This window comes from Sander lucioperca, chromosome 11 (genome assembly GCF_008315115.2).
Source record: "Sander lucioperca isolate FBNREF2018 chromosome 11, SLUC_FBN_1.2, whole genome shotgun sequence".
NCBI lineage: Eukaryota > Metazoa > Chordata > Actinopteri > Perciformes > Percidae > Sander > Sander lucioperca.
In genome coordinates this window covers 34585589-34600398 of record NC_050183.1, presented here as the reverse complement: position 1 = coordinate 34600398, position 14810 = coordinate 34585589, and the positions used below count along the sequence as shown (strand labels likewise).

Here is a 14810-nt window from a genome sequence, read left to right as displayed (position 1 = left end):
TACTTAGTGAAAGTATCCTATAATCTTGATTTACCGTGAGTGCATGTTTTCCTTTTCTGAGTAGAACTGGACTTCCACTGTTAGTGTTTCATATGGCAAACATCACTGAGCATTACTGTGTATGAGGAGAATAAAAGAGGTCTAGACCCAAGCATTGTGATGACTTGACCTCTGTTATGAACACTCTCAAAGATTTGTTGCAGTTCCTTTCAGACATACTACATTTTGAACTAATGCTTTCCAAGAATGGCCTCTTTTCAAGGTTAAGATTAAAATTAATGGACACAAGCGCCACTCCCCACGCCCCGATGGGTGGCTCACAACAGTTTGGAACGGGCTGCTCAGGAAAACAAATATTTTTTTGCCATGTGGCTGTGGTTGTGAAGTACATACGTCCCGCAGCTCTGATTTTACATCCTGTCACATTAATGATTCAAAGCACTCAATATAAATATTAAAAGTAATAGCTTTACTATTCAGCTATTACTCCATCATTCCCTGAAATCATCATAAAACATTCAGAGCCTTTTAGAAAATTTACACACTTGAATTTGATGGCAGGGAAAGCAGGCTGTCAAGAGTGCGAGGTCCTGGAAGCTTAAATAATAGTGGAAAGCTGTTTATGGAACATGCTTTATTTATTCATCGTCTCAGAGTAAGGACTTCAGTTTAGATGGAGAAGGAGAAACAGAGGGAAGGTGAGACAGAGAGAAATACATAGCAATGGAGAGGGAGAAAATCAAAGTAAGACCTATCTGGGGAAAGAAGCTGAAACACAACTCTTCCCACAGTGCAATAAAAGAGGGAAACATGCAGAGTCCATGAGATTCTCGGCGCAAGGTCAATCAATGGAAGGACTCTGGGTCCAGGAGCAGCTAATGGATTGTGAAGACGCGTAGCAGGGTTATGAATTTTTAACCAGTTCCTTTTTCAGCCCAGACCGCCATAAATCAATGACGACTTATTGGAGAAGATCAATTATGCAAACTTAAAAACATTTAATGACAGATAATGAAGAGGTCCCCGGAGGGGGGCTGGAACCAGACTTGTATTCCAGAAATCATTCATGGGGCAGTAGCCAAACTGGGGCTCTTAGCACAACTTTCAAGGCCACAACTTAAACACCTCGCTGACAGCTTCGCAACTCCTCTGTGGGAACAACCACTGGTGAAGATTATTGATGTGGGCATTAAACCTGAATCTGTCAGAAACACTACACAGTTTAAAACATCACCATCTGAATAAGCAGAACTTCAGCGATTATTTCCTATCGGTTTAAGTTTGATGTATTTGTAAAAAGATTTTTACCCTGCAGAAGAAAGACATGGCCACCTTTAAAGAGCTCGGCGTATTATTGGCCATATTTATTTTCTGAAGCTCATCATAAAAAATGCCCTCGGGCCGCCCCCTGTGGTAGTAATCTCAAATCACTGAGCTCTAAACAATGTTAAGCACAAGAGCGCACATTAAAAGACTCTCTGCAAATCTGTCCCTTCCACTCACGTCGCCCACAATGCCTGTGACCCTGTCACCGAGCGCTTTTATGTAGTGTGTGTCCTTCGAACAATTCATGTTTAATGTATCACTTCTCTTTTGCTTGTCTAGCCACCCGCGCAGGCTGTTCAAAAGATTGTACAGCAGCTTTAGTGCTTGTTACATCTCAATCAGAAAGTAATAATGTGCCGTCTGCTTTTTAAATTCTGATATTAAGATACCTTTAAACAGGTGTTTAGGATCAGCAAGGCTTGAGTCATTTGGGCATGATGGTATTTCGTAGCATTGACGCTGAATTCGTACAATACGCTGGACTATTTGCAATTATCGACTTTGCTCAAACTGTGTGCACACTGCCTAAGAAACACATGAGACGGAAGAGTGAGGAAGACACAGATACGGGGAGGGGGGGATTAAAGCGGATCTAAGCAAATGCATCATGGCTCAGGTCATTTGTGTTTACATCGAGGCAGGGACATTCATTTTTTATTACTCTAGGTACTGTATCAATCCCATTGACAATTCTTCCCAGATGTTTCTGTGTATCCCAGGGGTGTCTGAGCAGCATCTACAGGGCTGATGGAGAGACTTATAACTAAGCTCACATCTGTCCCTCCTGCCATTTTTATGTTCTCTGGGAGAGCAACCTTTTCATCACTCTGACAGTGGAAGAGAAAGTGCTTTTTCCGACTGTACTGAACTCCTCTGTAAGTACAGTACATTCTAAAAAAGTGTATGCCTTTTCTGAGTGACGTGTGTTTGGTTAGATTTTCCCCCATCCATAATCCCAGAAGGTCAGTTTTTTTTTCTCTCGTCTCTAGTGGTTGAAGGAGGTAAAGAGGCACTTAGCCGCTGATAGGCTTTATTTTCTGACAGGCCTTGTTGGTGATTTCTTTGCCCCATTTCCTCCCGATTTTACCAAATGTACCTCTGAGACGTGTAGTCAGATAATTACAGTAGCCTAGATATAATTTGAAATGACATTTCATTTACTCATTTGCAGTATTATGGTGCCATATTGTCTTGTCATGTATTAAATCCGTGTTTCAGATACACTGTATTTTGTAAATCAATACTCATGTCGCTGTTCTGTTTTTCTTTTTTAAGTTATAAGGCTGTTTCCGTTTTAGAATTTGAGTATATCACAGTTGATGTTGGTACTGCCCTAGAACACCCTAGATTTTTGTTTTTGTTAGTGTAAAAAGAAGGGAAAGAAATATAAAATGTAAAAGAGGTGAGGTGATAAAACCCTTCAGAATCCAGGAAATTTCCATATGCTACAGTATGTAGCATCATAACAATTAAGTGGGAGGCGATAGGGCTAAAAGGAAAGTCTGAAGTGACTGAGTCTGTCTTGGTGTTTGTGCAGGTACATCTTCACGCTCTGCTGGGTTTTGTCCAGCCAGGAGAGATGACCCAGAGTCAGGCCAAAATGTTTACTGGCAGATGTGTTTTAAAGGAGCTCTCCTTGGCTGGTCATGGCAGCGGAAAATACCCTGCTGTTCGGTGCATCTGCAATTCACTGCTCTTCCCAATTCCACCTACAAAATCCTGACCTTTTAAAAGAAATGATGGATGAGCTGGCTATGCTACTGTTTCTTCCCCTTTCTCATCTTTTCTTTCTTTTTTTCCATTCCATTGAAGATTGAAGCTCTGTCTATGTTAGGCTCCGAGGCAAATTCTGCCCCTCCTTTTGCTCACTGTTTCAAATCGCTTTAAAGTCTGATGCAGGCTTTGGCCAGAGCCCTTTGGCACTTGGCTTCTGTGCAGCGGTTCGCGTCAGGAGCTACGATTTGTGATTTGCAGATGACATGAGCAATGCCTCGCTTGTGGCTGTTGAGGTGGTTTTATAAAGCAAATCCAGTAATGTGCAATATGATGTGACTGGGGCTTTACATCAGCACTACTGATAAATTGATTCAGCTGGTAAAAACACTGTTTTATGTCTAAAAAAAAAGAAGTCCACGCATTTTCTAGTGTTTACTGTGTGTCTGAATATTTCTACACATGCTTAGTGCATGAAGATGCTGTTTGTGATACTTAGTGATAAGTTCCCTTTTATGTAATTTTGTTGTTACAGACATGCAATATGTATAAACTGTATATACTACTTTTCCCTGTGTAGCAGGGAATAAGCACAATACTGCAGAAAAGGCTAGAAAACTTCCTTTCTCCTGGTTAGCGTGCGGGATATTCACTATTTCATTATATATATTTCTAAACTAAATTTACAAAATTAATAAGCATGCACTGTCAGACTTCAGGTTGGCAAATACTGGCTATAAAATGATAATCTGTGTTTTTAAGCCTTTCCGAGATTAAAAGGTAATCATCCTGTGTGCTAACTCTGCTTCTGACTGCCTGCACAAACTTCACACGCCGATGAACATCATCATCTCAGTGTGATGAAGCTCTCTTGCTCTGCAGGTCTTTCCACCAGCCCCTGATCAGCTGCAGTTTGCAGCAAAAGCTACAACAATATCACATATCTGCAGTAAGCTACTTTCTGTCTAAATAATTGTACAAACATGCAACACAAACTGAGCTACAACAAATATTTGAATAGTTCTTCAAGGAATAGTTTGACAAAAAAAAAGCGTATTCACTTTCTTGCAGAGGGTTAGATGACAAAATCGTTGTCTATATTGATGGCGTTTCAATACTCCTCAGATCTCTGCAGGGTAAATCCAGACAGCTAGCTAGACTATCTGTCCAATCTGAGTTTTCTGTTGCATGACTAAAACAACTTTTTAATGTACACATGTTCCACCAAAACAAGTTCCTTCCAGAGGCTATTTTGCAGAGGCAGGTGGAGGAAGGTCTGGCAATGCGAGTCTTAGAAAATCGATACCACTAATGTTTGTACGATAAGAATGAAGCTACATTATCTTCAGCAGCCTATTAGCGTAGCTTAGCACAAAGACTGGAAACAGGGGAAACTGGGCTCTGTCTAGGGGGTAACCACCTACTGTGTAGCACCTCTAAAGCTCACTTGTTACCACGGTGTATCTTGTTTGTACGAAAAGCGTAAATGTAAAAATGGTAAGTTGTATTTGTTTTGGAGGGGTGGGGGAGGGGTACCAGGTGCAATAACTCTGTTGGGATCTATAAAGTATCCATAGGCACAAATGCCATACAGAAACTGTAGGGGTGTCATGATTTTGATTTTAAAATGAACATTGATCAAAATGAGCTTTCGATTTCAGGTTAACATTAGCTTACCAGTAGCCTGCAGCTGTTCTTTTCCAGACACCAATGTCACTGCCAGAGTCGGAGATAACGGAGAAACAACAGAACTGGAAAATCCTCCTGCTTTTCAGAAGTCACCATGTGGCAACAGTTTGTCTTCCCCTGAGTGAGTTAAATCAAACCGAAACCGTGACCTTAAAAGTCAAATCGAATCGTGGCTTTGGAGAATCGTGACAGCCCTAATAAACTGATATTTATAAAACAAAAGTGTGTGTTGAGAATGTGTGCACCTCATATATTTCAGAACAGGCCTACACACGGTTTTCTAGAGCCAGCTGCAAGTGTCATGATAAGGTGGACGAAATATTAGGTGACAAGAAATCTAAATAATAAAGCATTTTTACAATTTTACTGATTGAGATATATTTTATAACTCACATTTATAGATTTAATTTGAATTCATTACTTATGAGTGATGCATTATTTTCATTCTTATTATTAACATTTGAGCCATAATTTCCCTGTTTTAATGAAAATCATTTTCTCATCAATTGTGAACTACTTTGTAAAGTCTGTATCAATATAGTGGTATAAATTAATCATCGATCATCCTTCTGAAGTTTAATTATGATGACACATCACACCAATGATGTTTACAGGTGCATGTGATGAATTAATGGTGTGAGAGCTTTAAATAGCCACAGCTGTGCCTAAAGGTTGTGCATACTGGCAGCTGCTCTGGAATCGTTGGGGAACCTGATACAACAGTTGAATGTAATGGGATGGCTACATTGCACGCAAAATGTATGCGGAGTGGACGTTCCAACACTACGCTTCCACTATAATCAATGAAACTGGCTACACCGGGCACGAGAGCAGCGTACGTGGTGCGTATGCTCCGCGGAGATCTGCTCTACAAGCGTAAAAATAGGACAGTCTTCTATTTATATTTTTTTACGCAAGGTGTGTGCGGCACTTTTATACAGAAATGGATCATAAAGTGTCTATATTTCTTTTAAATTAAACTACCGATATACAGACAGACAACAACTTAATGAGCGTATTGGCGGTTTCATTTTGAGACTTTCTGTTTTTATTTCTTGTTTCCCTCACCTGCATCCTCTGATAACAGCTGACCGTACATTTATGTTTCCCAGCATTGTGCCAACTCCAAAAAACTGAAGAACAATCCCAAAAAGCAAAAGCTCTCCGTCTCGCCTGTGACTCACACAATCCTACGCTGTGTGTGCGCTGCAGGTGTAGCCAGTTAAAACATACATTCTGTGGCACATACGCTCAGCGAACGGTGCGCATACATTAAGCATTCAATGTAGCCAAAGCGTAAGACCACAACCTTTGTTTTTATGTCCAGATAAAACAAACCTTTAGAGGTGCTGGTAGGCAGATTATGTTACCTTTGGACAGAGCCAGGCTAGCTGGTTTCCCCTGTTACCATCTTTGTGCTAAGCTAAGCAGCTGGGTGTAGCTTGGTATATACAGACAAGACAAAAGTGTTTAAATCTTCTTATCTAGGCAAAAGGGCAATTGAGCATATTTACCAAAATGTCAAACTATTTCTTTCATAGAATTTTTTACAATATATTATAAATTTACATATATGTAGACTCTTCAAATGGTAAAATCAACACTGTGTACATAGACAACTGTACTGTGCAATGTGCAGCATTCTGGGAAATGAAGCATAGCTTACTTTGGCCAACAGTTCTCCTGAGAATACAATATGCCCAGGGCATTGTTTAGTTTGAAAAATCCTCTACAAGAGCTTTTGCTGGATTATATTGGTCACCCTCTTAAAGATGGAATTGACAGGGTGTGTGAGATAGAGCAAACACAAGTGAGAGAGCCTTGACAGCGTCCCAGACAGTCAATCCCCAGTGACTGTGTCCACTGATAATTTACTTTTCAGGAGATGTGTTTACCAAGGGTTACAATTGATGTACTAAAATATTGATAAGCGACATTTTATAGGCTTGGGAAGAGGTGGGACGATTGACCCCATACAAGGGCTGGGAGGGCAGACTGTGTGCAGAGCCTGTCGATTGTTGCTATTACTACAATGTATGGACAAATAAAATGTGTCCACACTACAAGACACACGCTACAAATCTTCTTTTGTATACATATTAAAAAAGATGCAGGATTTCCCTAAAAACAATGTATAGACTGATCGGAAAAGTAATCCCTCTCAATCATCACTTATGACCCACTAGACTCAAGAATCAAGGCCAACCACACTTCCCCTTGGCTCTATTTTTTTGAGAAATATAACATTTTGTGTCATTGTTATACGGACGATACACAATTTTATATTCCAGTTACTCCTAATAATACCTGCTCTCTAAAAAAACTTTTTGATTGTTTAAGTATCATAAAATGTTGGAGGGCGGCAAACTTTCTTCAATTAAATGTAAACAAAACTGAAGTAATTATGTTTGGCCCCCTCTCTGCAAACTTGCATGATGTAGTAAACATCTTGGTGTCTTCCTGGGGCCCGTTTTAGGAAGGAGGTTTAACAAACTCTGAGTCTAACCCTGAACTCGGAGTTGGCTTACCCTGAGATGGGAAACTCTGAGTTTTCGGTTCCAGAACAGCTGATTTGAGTTGGTTCAATCAACTCAGAGTAGGTTGACTTGAGTTAGGCACGTGCACCACCACTATAAAAAGGCAGCATGAATGGAGCAATGATACGATTCACCATAGTAACAACCACAAACAAACTGGTCGGCGGAAATACTCATGCGCACACAGCGAGTTTGAACATATATTTCTTTAAAAAAGCAACACAGTGGCTTCTGCAAAAGAGAGAGAATTTGCGTGGGGGGAAAATTGCTGCAAGAGTAAAAGCGTAAGTTCCAATATAGTGTATTAATATCATATTTAATCATAAGTATAATATTAATGGTGAAATGGTATTGAACCTAATGTATTTCATTTAGGTGCAATCCTGTAGGCGAAAAAGTGCTAGGCCTACTAATCCCATTCTGAGGCTGCAGCACCATCATTAACAGAATTATAATTCATAATATTTTATTTCAAAGGGTTTACATCATTCACCTGCAATCCTGTGGAACACTACAAAAACGTTTAAAAATCGTTTCAGAGCGAGTCACATTCTTCTGACGGCGCTTTGCTATACAGTGGCTTTACTAATATGCTCCGTATCACCAATGTTGTAAAGAAATTTACAATTTTAATTAATTAATCTTACCATTTGTTTTTAAAGCCTTAAACGGACTACGTCCACAATGTATTACTAACCAGCTAACTCCATATTCTGCCCCCAGGTCACTCAGGTCATTCTCACAAAAGCTCCTCCTAGTCCCTCACTAACGCTGCAAAACTAAAGGTGACCAAGCTTTCTCTGATTCTGCTCCTAAACTTCGGAAAGGCCTCCTGTCCCACATTAAGGCATGTTCTACGATTGAAATATTTAAATCTAATTTAAAGACCAACCTTTTTTCACTTGCTTTTAGCTTAGTCTGAGGCTGCTTGGCTCCTGTCAAGTCCTCTCTTGGCTTATCTTTTATTTCCCTATACTGCTTTTTAATTTCCTCTTCTAACCTTCTTCTTTACTTGACTTTGTTTTTTTCATGTCAGTTATTTTGTATTACATTTTGTATCATTGTGCTTATGTACTTTTTACTAATGTAATGTTGCTGCTATATGTATCAAGGCAGATTTCAAACCATCTGCCCGTGGAGGTGCGTGTTTCTGTGTGTGATTGGCTTTGTTTGGCACTCCCTCTCTTCATACACACATCAGATCTTTGTGGAGCGATGAGTGTTTTATGTACTAAATTTTATATATATATATATATATATATATATATATATATATATATATATATACATACATATCCATCACATTTTCCACATGCTATTCCACAGTTGGAGGTTTAACTGGTGCTCCTTTACCACCATCTTATTGTGCCCTCTTCTTCTGCCCTTTTGAACCAACACCTAATATTTGCATAACCATAACGGATGGGACACACATCAAGCAATTACTTTTTCCTGTTTTCTGGATATTTGGTTAACGTTTTTGCTGTATTTGAATCGAAACCTGACCAATGTACTCATCTCGTTTTCAATGTTGTGTCCATTGTAATGAAAAAACAACAGTATGCCAACATGTCAAATGAACATGAACATGGTGATTTTTTTTTTTTTATTCCATCTTTAATACAATTGCCCAGGTTTGTCTTAGGCTCTACTGCACATGAAGACAATGGCGATAGAATCTATCAAGCTGTGCCTTATGTTTTTGAAGTGCAAATGTAATGACATGGTATTGATGGCTATGCTGGTGACACATGTGGCCTGTGGCTAGGTCAACAACAGTGAGTCCTTCATTGTAATGCCTGCTCTACAGGGGCCCTCGGACACATACCTCTGCCCCTCCAGCCGTTATAGAGCTGCTGAAGCCCACAATCCTTCGCTGATGAGACGTAGACGCCTCCTTTGTCCATTGGCCTTGTGGATCAGAAAGGTGTTACTCTGGCTTTCAGACAGAGTGAGCAATATTGACTTAAATAGATTGACCTGGCTCATCCCTGATGGCTCTACCTTTTCACCCCAACCTCTGAACTCTTCCAGTCACTGCATCATTCTCGCGGTTTTCACAGTTGAGCTGGAAGTCTGCCCAGCCTGCCACCAGGTCACCCTTTGTCCAAATAAATTAAACCGCAGGAAGGGAAGGCAAGAGTAGAAAAAGAAGAAAGGACCCATGTCTCGACAGTTTAATTATCCAACTCAGCTTTCTGAGGCCTTGAGAAACAGCAGGTTGGATTTGGTCTCCTTAATCCCAACCTGCCATAAACACGTCCCAGACCTCCACCGGCTGACCCATAGAGGTAGGAGTGGGTGGAGGGAACTAAGGGGCTGACAGTGTCCCTTGATTATTACTGAGATTATTATTTTTGAGATGGTACTTTTTAAAGGCTATAGTTAGTAAGATGTAATTACTAATGTCTCAGTTAACACCTCAGCCTGTATATTGCTGTGTAATGTATGGAGGGTGCGATTTATGAAAAAAAGCAGGGGCTGATCATGCACAACAAAACATGCAAGAATTAATTCCCCCTTTTTAATACCATGGATATAGTGCCACACGTCCACTAAAACACTAAAATATGCACTTCAATATTCAATGGAAAATAATCTCAATGTATATTTATATATTTTTTAAATTACCATGTTTTTGGTGCACTCATGTTTTGTTAAGTTTAATACAGAATGTGTGAAAGAATCTAAAAAGTAATGTTAAGTGTTAAAGTTTAGCTACATGCTTGGTGTTTAATGGTAGTGGCAAAGTTATGGAAGCAAATGTAATGATTACTAAACACAGCATTATCATTTCAAGTTATTGAAGAAATGAAAAATTACAAAAAGACAAAAATCTGCCTGCTTTTGCTAAATGAATTTGTTATGAAATTAACAACATTGTCAGTGTCTTAAATATCTTAATACATGGTAATCATGGTAATGTTTTGATTTCATATTCAACCTTTAAGTAATTTTTGCTGACTGTGGCTTCAGGACACCATTAGTTTTCATGTGTGGGGTTTAGCATGTATATTTAATTCTTCTCCAACCTTATTACAGCCATGATTTCTTTTTTCTTTCCCTCTCTTTCAGGGCCTACAGCTGTGTTTGCTGGTAAAGCATTTAAGAGGCGTGAAGTGTCTTAGGGGTGCCCTAAAGAGAGAGAGTGATGTATCTTTGTCCTGCGCTGCCAAGCTGGAATAACAGTATGCAGATAACATTCCATAGAGATGATCAATACGTCCTGTCCCGCTCCCACACATCCTGTCAAGCTCCAGCTCCACTGTTGGACATTAATGTGGCAAGCATATCAACATGGTCAGGTGAAAAAACAAAAATAGCTCTGCATGTACTCACAGTGATGATGACATACATTGGTGAGGCTTCTCTGTTGAAGGGCCATCTTTTCCTTTACAAAACACACATGGGAGAGGGAAATTGTAACAGAATAAATTGGACATTCAAAGTGATATTAACACTGCTTTACTTTTGAAGTTGCTGCACATGTGTAATATCAGCTGACATTAAACAGACAAGACAGGGATATCACAGAAATATATACAGCATCCCTATATATGTGTATTGGAAAAGTGATAAATTGTATTTCTTTTTTAGTATCATACATGCGGAATCAGACGGAGCAGAGATGATAGTCTTTTGGTGGTGGTGTGGAAATTAACTGCGGTACACCCACAACTATTCACTGTGAGGGTGCATGTGTGGACAAGCATAGCTTTAGGGTCCAATAATTGTATCCTTGATGTGTCAAAACATGGTATTTTTACAGTATTGTGCTGAGACTGAGCCGTCACGCTTCCTGGTGAAGGTAGAGTTTAGATTTGCCCTGGCTTGTGAAGGCCCTGGGTCTTTTTGCGCCATGAGCTAATTGTGTATATCATCACACGTTGTTGGTCTCTGTCCAGTCCACAGCAGTGAAACAAGCAGGATGCCTATCAAAACCATTATTCCCAGGTGTGAAAAGCTGTCACCTTCATATGTGTCACTTTTGTCTCTCTGCCTTGTCCCACTTACTGGCCCATTTTGCTTGGACAGGTGAAATATGTGCCACCTGCCATTGCTTACCTGTTCTGGCCGTGGGATTGATGGAACACATTCCCCGAGAAGGTGATGGTAACCGACAGGGTCTTTACATCATTCTGCGTGGAAAAAGGGGCAATGGCCATTAATCAATACTATTTTCACGCACTGAGCAGAAAAAGACAGGGCTGATTCTATTTCCGAAACTTTGCCCTTTACCTCTCTCATGGTACAGTAAACAAGCAGAAAACTGAGAAAAATCAATTTCATTTTTTTTTTATAAAGGACTATTATTTCCTGCAACACAGCTGACATGGATTGTATGGGCAACATTATGGCTATACATTACAATGAGCATGATGATTACCAAGCTAGCAATACTTGCCTGATGCCAGCAAATGCATGTTTTGTGGTTATTTCCTGTCATAACAGCTACTAACCCAGAATCCAGGCATTTTCATGCTACATTTCATCACTGACTGACCCATAAAACATTTGATGAGTGCAGAGAGCTAACTGCCACACCCTATTAAGTGAAGGCACGCACCAATGGGTGCCAACTTTCCATTCAGACCTCAATCTAGTATGCACAGTGTGACCTCCCCCACCACCACCCCCCTACCCTCACTGATACTTCCTGGCAGGTCTCAGCCCTAAAGAAAGAAAAAAAACTCACCTATGCTTAAAAAAAATGCCATCATTTTACTGTTTTAACTTCACTTTAAAAGAGTCTCCCAGCTTTCATCTTTTTAATCTAATGTTTTGGTTAAAGTGAGTGCTGCGGGAAGGAATTGCAATGCTGAGCAGAATCCAATCTGTTGATTAATCATCTAGCGTTACAGGCAAGATGACTTCCGCTCCAGCACACCGTTCATGGAAAAGCTTTTTTCATGCTTTATTTAACAGAGAGTCATTTTGATTAGTGTGGAAAGATACTTTGAGAGGCACAATGACTAAATCTGACCTGTCAGTGGCTTTCACTGTACTTACTGAGGGGATGATATTGACAAGACAGGCAAAGGCAGCCTAGGAGGTGGCGACTCAGGGCACAGCTGTGCTGGGAGACAGATAGCATGTCCTTTTCTCCGTCTTAATGTTATATCCATTTACAAATAACAAATCATTACTCTGCTCCTACATTTTACTGTGGAATAAAATAAGACCTATATCCTAAGATATAGACTTCATTCTTGTATGTTTTTCAGAACTTTTCATCCTCACAAAATGCTTGTGAGAGAGAAAAATCTAACTGACACCATGCCTTAACATTTGCCATTCCAACAATCAATCAATCCTCCAACCACTACAAGAGGGCTCGACGTTTATGGGTTTTGCTCAGTCAGACGGCTTGACTGGTTGCTATCGATTCACGCCCCTGCCTCAAATGTCAATACCACCTCTTTTGGGTTGTGTCACAAAAAGAATAAAAAATCATCTTCATTGATCACAGTGGTCGGTGAGCAGGTGGCTTCCTTGCAGTGTGCCACAACAATTTGGAACAACGGTTGGTATGCCGCCCCGAAATGTTAGACAGACAATTCATGGTCCAGTAGGTCACCTGTCAGCCGACGACAACGACAGACACTTTTTATTCACTGACCTGTGCCCACCATTAAGAAAAACACCGCACAAATCCCCACGTGCACACATGCGGGTGCACACGCACGAAAGCACACACTCACCTGCCGTATCTGCTTCAGTTGAAATTGCGTTTTTCATGTGTTTAGAAAGAAAAAGAGCATAAAAAGTGTGCGTTTGGTAATGAAAGGTCGAGTGGAAAATGAAAGCTGAGGCTGCATGGTTGGAAAATGTGTTCAGTGGTTGGTATGATTCTACTCATCTAAAAATCCATGTTGTTCTTTAGTCAAACTGAAACAAACTACAAATGGGCTGAGTTTATGTCAATGTTAATTTTCGGGGCCGCTCAAAGTGGAGGAAGAAATTTAAATGGCTTCTTGAATTCATACATAAATGAAACATTCATGCCAAATGAAAACAGCAACATAGCTACTGTATGTCCCATATTTGTTTTCACAGCGATCTAACTTTGAATATTTATAAGAAAAAAAGCCTTGCATCGTAAGGAGAGTAATTCTCATTTAATGCACAGTTTACAAGGCTTTTAAATTCAACTGGGCAGAGTCACTGAAGCATTAAAGGATGAACTGGGCACAATTATTCTATTCTCTGCATGCTAATGAATTTAAATATGATGGGGATGAATTAAACATTTATTCAAAGCAAATATATTAATATTATTTAATCAAAACTATGTTCAGTAGATTTCCATTCACATCAGTGTGACAGTGCAGCAAATTGGAAAAGGTTTAGGGTTGACCTGACAAAACAAGACTATAAATATAGCAAAATACACAACTGTAACTTTAAAAATATTAAATTTCACAAGGAATCAAAACATCTAAAAAAGATTTGATCCTAGTCTTTCATCAAATGTACTGTTTTGCTAAGCCACCACCCGAACAGTGATTGTCCTTCATAGTTTAGCAACCTACTGGGAATAGAGAGGCCATGGGGTGGCAATAGCTGGAGAGGTGCCAGTTCACCTCCTGGGCACTGCCAAGGTGCTCTTGAGCAAGGCACCGAACCCCCAACTGCTCGGGGCGCCTTTCCATGGGCAGCTCCCTCACTCTGACATCTCTCCATTAGTGCATGTATAGGTACTGAGCATGTGTGTGTAATTCAGGCCTGTGTGTAATAACAACAATAACAATTACACAAATTATGTTTTTTCGTAAGTCAAGAAAGTCTTAGTTTGTTGTAAAACTGTTGAAGTATAAGATTGTGAAATACGTAGAAAGGCTACTCACCCCAAAGTCTTTATGTGGCGTCTGTTTCTTTCGTACCGCGATGTTAGTAACAGATCTTGCTCGTTCTTTCGCTTCCTGGCAGATAAAAAGACACTGGGTAAAACACATCAGGTAAGATAACGTTACATGTGTTGTGGAACATAGCTAAGCTAGCTAGCAAGTGTGCAAGCCGAGCAGCAAGCAAGGTGACATACTGTATGTTGTGTGAGTATATAATGTGTATGATGCCATGCATCATAAGACCGACTCAACTAATCGATGAAAAGATTAGTTTGCAACTATTTCATAATCAATTTTAATACTTGTAGTGCATAAAAGACACTTTTACAGTACAGGAGTTTAAACTGTAAACACTAAAAATCTAGCCAGAGATGGTGTTTTCAACGGACTCATGGTGCTAATGTTAGCTTAATTAGTTAGCTAGCTGCAGTTGATAAAAGCTGCCAGCGACAGTTGTCAGCTGGCAAAACTGACTGCCTGCTTTTGTGTGTTTCTGTCTGAAATCAAGAACCCAATGTTTCAAAAATAACCAAGAATTTGGAGGGGTAAATCTGTCTCACTGTTATCATTATAAACTGCATATATTGTGAGCATGGAAATCTTCACAGATGTGGCAACAGTCAGTAACTAAGAGTAGCAGGGCTTAGGGAAGATTCATTGCTTATCATAAAGGTCACTTACACACAGGGCGCGATTT

At 39.9% G+C, this 14810-nt stretch overlaps 1 long non-coding RNA gene across 1 annotated transcript in view; it reads right to left on the bottom strand.

Moving 5' to 3' along the window:
* Positions 1-11714, bottom strand: part of LOC116063361 — a 47355-nt gene extending 35641 nt beyond the window's left edge. Inside the window, exons 1-2 of the long non-coding RNA XR_004108254.2 lie at positions 11331-11714; positions 10605-10656 (exon numbers count right to left, since the gene is read on the bottom strand). This is a non-coding gene — a long non-coding RNA (uncharacterized LOC116063361). The remainder of the gene's footprint in view (positions 1-10604; positions 10657-11330) is intronic.
* Between the last annotated feature and the right edge of the window lie 3096 nt (positions 11715-14810).